Genomic DNA, 13,217 nt, shown 5'->3' with positions numbered 1-13,217 from the left:
TGCGGATTGGAAACAACATCTCCACCTCGGTAACAATCAATACTGGGACACTGCAGGGATGTGCACCAGCTCACTGCTCTACTCTCCCTACATTCACGACTGTGTGACTAGGCATAGCTCAAATGCTATCTATAAATTTGCTGATGATATAACCATTGTTGGCAGAATATCAGATGGTGATGAAAGGCTGCGCAGGGAGGAAGATATACCAGTTAGTTGAGTGATGTTGCAGCACCAACCTTGCACTTAATGTCAGCAAGACCAGAGAGCTGATTATCAACTTCAGAAAGGGCAAGACGAAGGAACACAAACCAATCCTCAGAGGGATCAGAAGTGGAGAGAGTGAGCAACTTCAAATTCCTGAATACCTCTGGGTCAGTATCTCTGAGGTCCTAACCTTGCTGCAACAAATTGATGTAGCTGTAAAGAAGGCAAGACAGCAGCTATATTTCATTAAGAGTTTGAGGAGATTTGGTTTGTCAACTAAAACACTCGAAAACTTATACAAATGTACCATGGAGAGCATTCTGACTGGCTGCATCATCTTCTGGTATGGGGGGTGGGGGGGGGGGGAAGGTGGGCTACTGCACAAGATCGAAGCAAGTTGCAGAAAGTTCTAAAATTAGTCAATCCATTACGGGTAGTAGCCTCTATTGTATCCAAGACATCTTCAAGGAGTAACACATACAAAATGCTGAAGGAACTCAGCAGGTCAGGCAGCATCTATGGAAAAAAGGACAGTTGGTGTTTTGGGCCTGTCCTGCTAAAGGGTTTCGGCCCGAAACCGACTGTACTTTTTTCCATAGATGCTGCCTGGCCTACTGAGTTCCTCCAGCATTTCGTGTGTGGGGGCTCGGATTTCCAGCATCTGCAGATTTTCTCTTGTTTGCATCTTCAATGAGCAGTGCCTTAGGAGGCAGCATCCATCATTAAGGACCCCCACCACATGCCCTCTTCTCACTGTTGCCATATGAAAGGAGGTACACACGCAGCGATTCAGGAGCAACTTCTTCCCCTCTACCATCCGATTTCTAAATGGACATTGAACCCAATAACAACACCTCACTACTTTTTCATTTCTGTTTTTATTGCACTACTTATGTTAACTTAACTATTTAACAGACATATCCATACTTACTACAATTCAGTATTTTTCTCTATATGTAGTTACCGTGTATTTCATTGTACTGCTGCCGTAAAGTTAACAAATTTCACGCTCGTGATATTAAATCTGATTCTGAGTAACAAGGTCTACAGGTGTTCCTAATAAAATGGCCACCGAGTGGAGAATCATCTGTTCTTCATTTGACTGACACAGGTATACCCAAAGCAACACTAGCTAGCTGGTTTCCAACTGGAAACAGTAGCATGGGTTGAATGTGTTCCTTCAACACAGAATCTAAAAATAACTGTGATTTCCCCTTTGTCACATAGGAAATGACGCTGATTTAAAGATGATCATGAGATGTTTCTGTTCTGTATACCTCAAGGCCATGTAAGATATTTATTTATTTGAACCTCTTTCAAAGAAGATCAGAAGGTACTTGCACCATACAATACTGAGTAAAAAAAAATCAACGAAGTGATACATATTATTATACCATAGTTTTCTCAATAATTTCTATTAATTGGTCCACAACTTTGAGTTTGCAAATTCCTTCTCCCACCAAAAAACTATCAAAGAAACACAAGTTCAAAGTAAAATGTATTATCAGATGACATACATGTCACCACATAAAACCCTGAGATTTTTTTTCCTGCGGGCATACTTAGCAAATCTATAGAACAGTAACTAAATTGTAAACATCAGGGACTATAAACTGTAAACAAACTGTGCAAATGCAGATATAAATAAATAGCAATAAATATAACAGAGTCCTTAAATGAGTGTAACTATCCCCTTTTGCTCAAGAGCCTGATGGTTGAGAGGTAGTAACTGTTCTTGAACCTGGAGGTGCGAGCCCTGAGGCACCTGTACCTTCTACCTGATAGCGGCAGCAAGAAAAGAGCATGGGCTGGGTGATGAGGATTTTTGATGATGAATGCTGCTTTTCTACGGCAACATTTCATGTAGGTGTGCTCAATGGTTGGGAAGGCTTTACCCATGATGTACTGGGCCATCATATGCACATCATGCCAAGCATCCTTAGTTTAAAAATAAACTTACTTCAAGTAGATGGCCCACTTTTTTCTTCTAAGGCCACGTCTGTAGTTCAATGTTTACATGTAGAAACATCCAACATTTGTTAGAACATGGTGAGATTAAGCAGTTAACTGCAAATAGAAGACAAGAATTTCTATTAGTAAAATTTATTTTCCTTACACAATAAATTATGCAGTTCATCTGACCCAGATCATTGAAATTGGCCAGCAGCTGAATTCAGTCCTTGTATGATCAGTGTTCATGTTTTCAGAAGCACTTAGTGGCCATTGCAATAAACATACTGAAAATACATACAGCATACACGTTCCTTCTGTTAAATTAGTCATTACACAAAGCTAATGAAAGACCTTGTCGGGTAATAATAGCTTTTTTGGGTTTCTATGGCTCATGAAGAGAAGCAGCTGACATGAGAAGTGAACTGCAAAAGTAGCAGGTAAATTATTTTTTCTTTGCATTGTGTGAGGCCTGGAGAAATAGGATACATGCTCCACTCACCTTCCATACTAGTGAAGGAGTGTTGGATCCATCTACAATTTAAGTTCTGAGCTCAAATCTTACTTCATACTTCTAATTATTTGTTCTCAAATTGCCAAATCTATTCATAGATGACATGTATGGCATTTTATAGCTATAACCTTGTGTTCGTGGCATCGTTCTCATCCCTCTCCTTTTCCATAGTTTTACTATTGTTTTCACAATCACTGCACTGAAATAACGCAACATGCCATTATCTGTCTCGGGTGATATTTTCAGCAGTTTTGATCGTGGATGTTGGAATTTTTCAAGTTTTGTTTTATTTTATTTGGAGATACTGTGCGAGACAGGCCCTTCCAGCCCAGTGAAACGCACAACCCAACCTAATCACAGGACAAGTTACAATGACCAATTAACCTACTATTCGGTACGTCTTTGGACTGTGGGAGGAAACCAGGGCGCTCAAAGGAAGTCCATGCGCGCACGAGAAGAACAGACAAATATTCTTACAGAGGATGCCAGAATTGAACAACTCTGATGCTCACAGCTGTAAGCGTGTCACACTGCACACTGTCCACACCTGCCCACATCAGGGACTAGACTGCACATCTCCCTTTAGTAGGAACTCAGAATACCCCTCTTTCCAAGCACACCCAAACTTCTACCCACCCAAGTCCCAAATATAGCATTAATTTAACTCTGACATGTGGAGAGCTTTTCACAAAACTTTTCAGCTTGCTTTACTTGCATTTTCATGAATAAAGTGGAAAGGTCCCTAAATTTGTTACACGTGCGTGGTATGATGAGCAAAAGCCACAACATTGCCAGTGAAATTAAGAGGTGGTTGCTTGGTTGGTGTGGAGGACAGAAAGAGAAAGTGGTAAAATTATGCACAGAGGAGGTGATACTGACTTATCAAGCAGAACACAACTACTATTTTAAGTGAATGTCAGTGAGATAATGGCAGGCAAATAAAACGATTTTATATGTAAAATAGTGATAGATTGGAAAAAGAAATTGAGAATTAGACACTGATGAGAGCTGGCAATTTTCCTTTCCTCTCCATCCACTTGAAACAATTGGATAATTGTTTCTTGAGAACATCCCACATGAGTGTATATTTTACAAAGCCACACAATTTGAGCATTAAGTGTCCACTGCGAAGTAAAACTGTAAAGGAACAAATTATTACTGACAGTGACTGAACCAATATTTTACATTTAAAAACAAAATTCTTTGTAAACATCTATATTTCATCTACACTAAGAGGTTGGATAGGCAAGACTTGGAATTTAGAAGAGCGAGAGGGAGATTATTTGAAATTGTAAAAGATTCCAAGAGGTCAGGGTGAAATATGGAGACAATGTTTCCTCGTGGGAAAATCAAGAATCATGAGTCACTGTTTAAAAATATCACCCACTTAATGATGCATTTTTGTTTCCTCCTGGAAGACTGTGAGCATGTTACTCTTTCTGGAAGGGTAATGTCTGTTTGTTTTAAGGCAGAGGTAGATAGATAATTGATAAGCAAGGGGGTGAAAGGTTACTACACAGCACATAGGAATGTAGCGATGAGGTTACAAGCAGACCAGCTGCAATTTTACTCAATGAAGTCACATACTTAAAGATTCAAATGGCCTACTCCTGCTCCCAATTTGTAAAGTTGCATGTAACAGTTTAAATGAATGGTAACACACTGAATAACGAGAGAGTGCACATTACGTGTTGGTTACCACCTATCGTCAGGGAACATCTGTAAATATTTGTAAAACAGAAACCATCTTGATAGCAAATAAGGATTCCTGTAAGATAATCATTTAATTGTAATGCCCTCTTCTCATTGTTACTATCAGGAAAGAGGTGCAGAAGCCTGAAGGCACACACGGAGATTCAGGAACAGCTTCTTCCCCCACCATCTGATTTCTAAGTGGACACTGAACCTATGAACACTATCTCACTACTTTTTTTAAGTTCTGTTTTTTTGCACTACTTATCTTAATTTAACTACTTAATACACATATACTTACTGTAATTATTTTTTAAAATTGCATTGTACTGCTGCTGCAAAGTTAACAAATTTCACGACATATGCTAGTGATATTAAACCTGATTCTGATTATATGGAAGGAAATATTGTGAAGAATTTAGCTTTAGTACAACCAATGAAAGAATGGGCATCAAACTAACAGTAAAATATTTTGAGAGAAATTAAGCTGTCACACATTTTATTTTAAAAGTACCGTACCCCTTTAATTTGTGATCATACTTGGAAAATTGGATCGTCAAAGTAGTTTTTCATCCCATGACGTCATTCATTGCCTGAAGGCTGATTTTGCAGCACTTTATATTCCAAAGTCAGCCAATAACAACATAGAAACAAAGTTGCACAAGTAGACAATATAGATAGTTAATTCCCTGCCAATACTTCTCCTGCCAAAATGTTGTAAAAGAATTAACCAGTTAGTGTAAGTTTTATTCATATGAACTATTAAATCAGATGGTTTAGATCTTATCCCTGCATTAGATTGTCTTTAAACAAACAAAACAGCAACCAAAATAGAAGAGTATTTTACACAGCAATGTGATTTACAGTCCAGATTTCAAAACACATACTCCATGCCAAAATACACTGTTAAGAACAAAAGTCTCTTAAACCACAAAGCACAGATGGTTAACAATCAAGGGGAGAATATAAAGCAGCTTCAATTACAATTCAGCAACAAAAAGTTTCTGATAATAAAAAAGACATTTAATGGTTGAATGCCACGTACAAAACCTCACTTATAAGATGTCCATAACTCAACCCTGATAACTGTTTCTCCATTATCTGGTTCCGAATTATTTCTTACAACTAACCGTAATAAATCTACAGTTTCATTGTTCATTGCGGGTTACATGAAAGAGAGCCATTATTGTTTCTTTCGTCATGTGCACGTGCGGCACTTTGAAGCACATACTTCAGAACAAATACTGGATCTAATTTCTGAAGATTTGGGACATTGACAGAAGTTGAATCTAAAACAAGAACTGGAATAAACAGCATATCAATTACATGAAGCTTTTTAAATAATGTACAAGGTAAAAAGTTTGCACGCAATCAACTACTGTACATTCTGGAAATATTTAATAATTTGCCCATTTCTGTAGAGTTGGACCTGTTTTACAAAGTACAGGTATACATATAAAAAATAAATTTTATCTGATATGTATAGGCTAGTTTGCCACCATTCAACTAACATGAAAACAATCCAACTGGGTTTCTGTAATGATTTTCTGTAATATGCAGCTTTGTCAAGAAAGTTAAGTGTGATAAAAGGGAGTTAAGTTACTTTCTCAAAATACTGTGAGTGAATTTTATTCCACATCTTAAATTTTTGGGTAGTCATAGAGTCATACATCACAGAACAGCACCTTCAGCTCAACTTTGGTCAAGGTGCCTGCCTAAGCCAGTCCTACCTACCCATGTTTGCTCCATATCCCTCCAAAACTTTTTCATTCATGTACTTATCCAAATGGCTTTTAACTCGTTATTTTATCTGCATCAGCTACTTTGGCAGCACATTCCAAATATGAGTCCCTTTCTGGATGAAGAATTTGTCCCTCAGGACCCTTGTAAATCTCTCACGTTACATCTATGCCTTCTAGTTTTCAGTTTCCTTCCCTTTCTATGTCCTTATGTTTTTAAATCACCCCCAAGGTCACCCCTTCAAGGAATAAAGTTCCTAGTTGGGTCAACCTGTCCCTATAACTCAGGCCCTCAAAATCTGGCAACATCCTTATAAATCCTCCATTTCCCACTCAGGATGAATAAAGTACTTTTTATTATTTCATTCTTTCCATCTTAATGACATACTTCCTACCAAAACTGTAAGCAATATTCAAGCGCAGCCACACTAACATCTTGTACCACTCAGAGGTGCACCAATGCTCCACAGATAGGGCTGGCAAACCAATATTAGCGTTCTCTCAGGTCAACATCCCAAGCACATTCACTCTCAGTAGCATCCACATTCCTGACACAGAGAAAATGCTCAAATCCTCCTCAGAAAGAACAACCCCAGCTCATGGCAGTCGCTGAATCAAGACCACTTAACCAGCAGTGATGATTCGGGAGAGTGGCTTTAAGCACCATCTCTTCAGTGGAGCACCTCGAGGCCAAAAAACAATGAAGGTCTTTACAAGAATCCAAACAACCTCGCCAGCTTCCCCTGGTTCAAGAAACTAGGTACTGTTAGAGCTCTAGAAAATTACAAGGTTGCAAGGAAGGATCTTGAGTATGGAATTAGGAGAGCCAGAAGGGGTCATGAGAAGGCCTAGGTGAGCAGGATTAAGAAAAACCCCAAGGCATTCTACAAGTTTGTGAAGAGCAAAAGGATAAGCCGTGTGAGAATAGAAGCAATCAGGTGCAATAGTGGAAATGTGTGCACGGAGTCAGAGGTGGTAGCGGAGGTATTTAATGAATACTTTGCTTCAGTATTCACCAGGGAAAAGTTCTTGGCAATTGTGGGGAAGACTGAAACATTTAGACATTAAGGAAGAGGATGTGCTGAAGCTTTTGAAAAGCATTAAGTTAGATTAGTCACCACGACTGGATGAGATATACCCTTGGCTGCTGTGGGAAGTGAGGGAGGGGATTGCTGAGCCTCTGGCGATGATCTTTGCACCATCAATAGGGACGGGAGAAGTACCAGAGGATTGGAGGGCTGCAAATGTTGTTCCTTTGTTCAAGAAAGGGAGAAGAGATAACCCAAGAAATTATAGACCAGCGAGTCTGACTTCAGTTAGGGCAAGTTGTTGGAGAAGAATCTGAGAGGCAGGATTTATGAGCATTTGGAGAGGCATAATTTAAATCGGGATAGTCAGCATGGCTTTGGTAAGGGCAGGTCATGCCTTACATGCCTGATTGAATTATTTGAGGATGTAACAAAACACATTGATGAAGGCAGAGCAGTGGATGTAGAGTATATGAATTTCAGTAAGGCATTTGATAAGTTTCCCCATACAAGGCTCCTTCAGAAGGTAAGGAGGCAAGGGAACCAAGGAGACTTGCTTTGTGGATCCAGAACTGACTTGACCACAGAAGGCAAAGGGTGGTTGTAGATGGTTCATATTCTGCATGGGGGTCGGTGACCTGTGGTGTTCTGCAGGGATCTGTTCTGGGACCCCTCCTCTTTGTGATTTTTATAAATGACCTGGATGAAGTAGTAGAAGGGTGGGTTCGCAAGTTTGCTGATGACACAAAGGTGGATAGACTGGAAGGTTGTCAGAGGTTACAGCAGGACATTGATATGATGCAGAACTGGGCTGAGAATTGGCAGATGGACTTCAACCCAGATAAGTATGAAGTGGTTCATTTTGGAAGGTCAAATTTGAAGACAGAATACAATATTAATGGTAAGACTCTTGACAGTGTGGAGGATCGGAGAAATCTTGGGGTCCGTGTCCATAGGACACTCAAAGCTGCTGCGCAGGTTGACAGTGTTGTCAAGGTGTACAGTATATTGGTATTCATCAATTGTGGGATTGAGTTCAAGCCATGAAGTAATGCTACAGCTATACAAGATCTTTATCAGACCCCCACTTGGGAGTATTGGGTTCAGTTCTGGTCACCTCACTACAGGAAGGATGTGGATACTACAAAGGAGTGTAGAGGAGATTTCCAAGGATGTTGCCTGGACTGGAGGGCATACCATATGAGAATAGGTTGAGTGCACTTGGCCTTTTCTCCTTGGAATGACAGAGGATGAGAGGTGACCTGATAGAGGTATATAAGATGATGAGAGGCATTGATTGTGTGGCTTTTTCCCAGGACTGAAGTGGCTATCACGAGGGGGCATAGTTTTAAGGTGCTTGGAAATAGGTACTAAGGGGATGCCAGGGGTATGTTTTCCCCACACAGAGAGTGGTGGGTGCGTGGAATACAACTGCTGGTGGCAGTGGTGGAAGCGGATACAATAGGGTCTTTTAGGAGCCTCTTAAGATAGGTACATGGAGCTTAGAAAAATAGAGGGCTATGTGCCTGAAAAATTCTAGGTTGCTTCTAAAGTAGGTTACATGGTCAGCACAACATTGTGGGCCGAAGGGTCCGTGATGTGCTGTAGATTACTATGTTCTAAGTCACACTCCTGGCATAGCTTGTAGATCCCACACTGGACTATTTATCCCCCCCTCAGGAACTACAGTGGAAGCAAGTTATTCTCAAACATAAGGGGCTTCTTAAGAAGAAAACTAATAAAAAAGCAAGAGTGCACTTTGTTAAAGATAACTCAATTGCAAGAGTCGTTCCTTTATTGGATTTATTTAAGGAATCTGGGCAAAGGCTTGGATGCAAGGATCAAACCACCACAAAGACTGGCAACATTAAAATAAATATACAATAAAAAGCTTTAAGTGATTCCAAATGTTTTAAAACTACAAGGAATTTAAGAAAGAAACTGAATTTAGGTAAGAAATTGATGTTAGGAGCTTCAAGAAAGTGAGTGGGAGTAAGCATGACATATCTTAAAGCAATCCACATTCTGTCTGTTTCTGACCGTCTGCAAAACATATGGCTGATTCAGTTCATCAACCATTGGGGAAAAAAATAATCAGTCATACTTCATAATTGTTCATAAACTGAAAACAACATGTGCTTTTGAACTTTCAGGACTTCACCAGCCAAAAATGCAATCTAATCATTCCTGGCAAGCACAGTCTCCTTGTTATGAAAATATATTTTGCCACAAAGATAATGCTTGATCCTTAAGGCATGTGTCACAAACAGAAATATTTCTATTATTTTCAACTGCAGTCACAAATATCTTGCACTTCATTATATAGCTGCTTCAAAGGTATAGTTTGAACTTTGAATCACTAAAATTGTTCCAATAACCCAATTTTCACGTGTACACAAGTCCTCAAAAACTAGAAAGCAGTATTTTTGCTTTTAGAATAAGCATCAGGTTTAATATCACTGGCATATGCTGTGAAATTTGTTAACTTAGCAGCAGCACTACAATGCAATACATGAAAAATAAAGGAAGAAAATGTATATACATATACACATACTGATAACAATAAGAGCGCATGTCCTGTGTGTGTTGGTGGGGGTCTTTAATGATGGATGCCGCCTTTTTGAAGCACTGTTCCTTGAAGATATCTTGGATACTACAGAGGTTAGCACCCATGATGGAGCTGGCTGATTTTACAACCACCTGTAGATTCGTTCGATTACAGATTTTCAATTGTCAGGACAGAGAACTGCAATGAAACTATCATGCCTGAGGATGCAGCGGAATGCTTATTGTAACATGGTGTAGATTTGCTAAAGTCAGAATTATATCCATTTTATTTCAAAATTACAGTTTTAATTTAATCAAGTTTTATAATAATGCCAAAAGAAAAAAAAATTACCTTTGCTTGATTCCTCTAAATCAGTGGTTCCCAATCTGGGGTTTGACAGAGCCCTCAGTTAATGGGAACCCCTGCTTTAAATGCATACAAGAAGATTAACCATCAGCTGATGTCAATGGATGTGCTGGATGAGAGTATAACAGTGACCAAATAACCTTGTGCACATTAAATACTAGCAACCAAAGGGGGAAAAAAAAAACACCCCTTAAATTGAGTTAGTCCCCCCTCACAGAAAAAGAATATTTTAGAAAATTAATTCATTCATTTGCTATTTATTTGGTTTATAAATGTGCTAACTGACACCTTTGGATAGCAATGAAACAATGACTGCACTGTAAAAATTATTTAGATTTGGTATATTGCATGAATGCCAAAAAGGCACAATATAATTGCATATGCTTTTCTCTAAGTAAGAAACTATAGAATACTCAAGTCTTAATAAAACTTCAAATAGCTGAAAGATACTATTTTTACAGTTAAATCATAAAGAGTGATGGAACAGAAGAATGAACTTGCCCTTTCTGATGTGCATGAACAATGCTTATTGTTTTTCTATTGAGTCGCTGCAGCTGTTTCAACATTAGAACATTCATTATCAACAAGATCATGTCATTTTCTGCTTTTATCAACTGAACCTCTCTTGTGAAGTATGCTTTTAAAACTTTGTGGACTGCTTTTCTTCTTACCGGTGGGCCATAATTGTGAACACCTCCAACTAGATGTACAGGTATGAATAAATTTCGTTACTACTGTTGACCAGCTCAGATTTTAATAAATAGCCCGTGAAGAATGGCTAATTCACTTCCACTTACCCAGGCAATCACATTTCAGAAAGTGTTAATTGGCTAATGATCATTTTTGCAATCTTTTTACCAGAAAATTAAGAGATGTTGGTGGAAAGGCCACTGACCAAGATCGCTGATTTTTTTTTAAGAAAGGAAAGGAAACAAGAAGCTTTGACAAAAATAAAATCTTCAGAAATGCTTAAAGCATTAAGCTTAGGGAAATGATCTAATAAACTGCAACAAAAGTCTTGCACAGTCACCTAATACCACAATTGCTGAAAGATCCTTAAAATTCCACACTACAGCAACTGACTCTCTGGCAAATTGGCCTATTGACCTAAGCACAAACCCATTAAAAACAAGGAGAATGAAGACTGTCTGGAATGGTTTCCTAGTGTTGATAACACAATTTCTGCTTGTTACTCATTCCAACAAGTCTCTTAAAACATGAACTACTTGTCAAAGTTCCAGACTACAAAACTACCCCTACACCATTTATTAACTATGGTTCATTGCTTTTGCAAGCGGAGTATGTGGGGAAATGGGCTGACAATGGAGGAGAAGAAATCAAGGAAGCATCTTTATAGGATGAAAATGATTCCTTTTAAGATGCACTTATTTAAGTGTCACATTCTGCAATGTTTTAAATCACAAATAGTATTAGTAATACATAGATCTGTAGAAGAGCCCAAGGCATTACAGGTATATGAGACTAATGCACCAAGTTAATAACGTAATGTAATCTCAGACTTCCAATAAAGATTTTATTTGGGAAAATTAGCTGATAGTTTTAAATCATGATCTAAAATTTCGTAACATAAAACAGCCTCTCAAAGCTGGTATTTTTAAACGTCTTTAATTTCTGATGTGCTTTGTCTTCAGATAAAGTCTTGCCTCAGTTCATGACCAATCAGCTTCTTTATCTATCCATTACTAACATTATAATGAATTTTGTATGTAGCACACATTTGCTTAAAATCTAAATTAGGGTTTCCTCCCATTTTCATGCACTTTCACCTTACAATAAAATTTCAATTTAACTGAACTGACTGAGTGCTTCCAAGTGTTTTTCCCAAAATATGCGGCAGTCTGTTTAAAAAAACTGGAAGGTATATGACTGGAAATTCTTCAATACATGTTTTGATACATTTCTGGAAAGCAAATGATACTCAAGACTGATATCTTGGCGTCCCCAGCAGTAGCCCAGATACAGACAATTTCTGTATTCAATGGTGGGTAGGCCTCATTTCTCAAACAATCCTGCTCCAGTGTTTGAAATCCATGGAGTTTGCAAACTGCATTCATACAGTAGAAATACATTCAAGTTTCAATATTGATGGACAAGCGTAAAAGACAAGTTGTGAAACTATGAAGTAACATGTCATGTTAATGCTGGATTAAAGATAAAATTAATTTGCCTTTATACCATGCAAAATGAATATTTAGGTTGTGATATTTCTAAATAAATTTATTTAGATGATGTTAACCTGAGATTGTTCAAAAAGTCAGCTAATGAAAAAATCTTTTCCCATAGTTATTCAATATCACACAAAACAAATATGTTCCCGATTAAAGCAACAAATTAATGCACCAAGCACAGGCTGCTCATTCTGTTCCTTTGTCATATGTCTTATAACTACACCCAGAACTTCACCAATACTCTGTCCTGGTCCAGCCATACTTTTGCCACAGCCAAGAAAGCTCACCAGTGCTTTTACCTCCTCTGGAGGCTAAAGAAATTTGACATGTCCCTTTGACGCTACCAAATTTTATTCAACAGACCATAGAAAGCATCCTATCTGGATGCATCATGGTTTGATATGGAAACTGGTCTGCCGTTGACCACAAGAAACTGCAAAGAGTTGTGGACACAGCTCAGCACATCACAGAAATCACCCTCCCCTCCATGGAATCTGTTTACACTTCTCACTGCCTCAGTAAAGTAGCCAACATAATCAAAGATCACACCTACCAAGGATATTCTCTCCTCTTCATCTCCCCACCCAAATCAGGCAGAAGATGCTCCAGATTCAAGGACAGCTTCTACCCTGCTGTTATAAAACTATTAAATGTCTTGCTAGTATGACAGTGAACTCTTCACCTCACAATCTACACTCAGTGGCCACTGCTCATTAATGCAAACATCTAATCAGCCAATCACATGGCAGCAGCTCAATGCAAAAAAAATGCAGACATGGTCAAGAGGTTCAATTGTTGTTCAGATCAAACATCAGAATGGGGAAGAAATGTCATCTAAGTGGCTTCGACCACAGAATAATTGTTGGTGCCAAACGGAGCGGTTTGAGTATCCAGAAGAAGCTGGCCTCCTGTGATTTTCATGCACAACATTCTCTGGAGTTTACAGAGAATGGTGTGAAAAACAGGAAAAAAGGTTAGCGGCAC

The 13,217-nt window shown here is 38.6% G+C and overlaps 1 protein-coding gene across 5 annotated transcripts in view; it reads right to left on the bottom strand.

Moving 5' to 3' along the window:
- Positions 1-13,217, bottom strand: part of mrtfba (myocardin related transcription factor Ba) — a 248,290-nt gene that overhangs the window by 169,608 nt on the left and 65,465 nt on the right. For 4 of the 5 annotated variants that reach the window (XM_063059101.1, XM_063059106.1, XM_063059104.1 and 1 more), the window contains exon 2: positions 2,168-2,274. The exons of the other annotated variant lie outside the window; for it this stretch is intronic. The gene's annotated coding sequence lies outside the window, so the exon portion shown is untranslated. The remainder of the gene's footprint in view (positions 1-2,167; positions 2,275-13,217) is intronic. 5 annotated transcript variants of the gene reach the window in all.

Source organism: Mobula hypostoma, chromosome 9 (genome assembly GCF_963921235.1).
Source record: "Mobula hypostoma chromosome 9, sMobHyp1.1, whole genome shotgun sequence".
NCBI lineage: Eukaryota > Metazoa > Chordata > Chondrichthyes > Myliobatiformes > Myliobatidae > Mobula > Mobula hypostoma.
The sequence above is the reverse complement of the archived record's forward strand: the minus strand, read 5'-3'. Positions and strand labels throughout refer to the sequence as shown.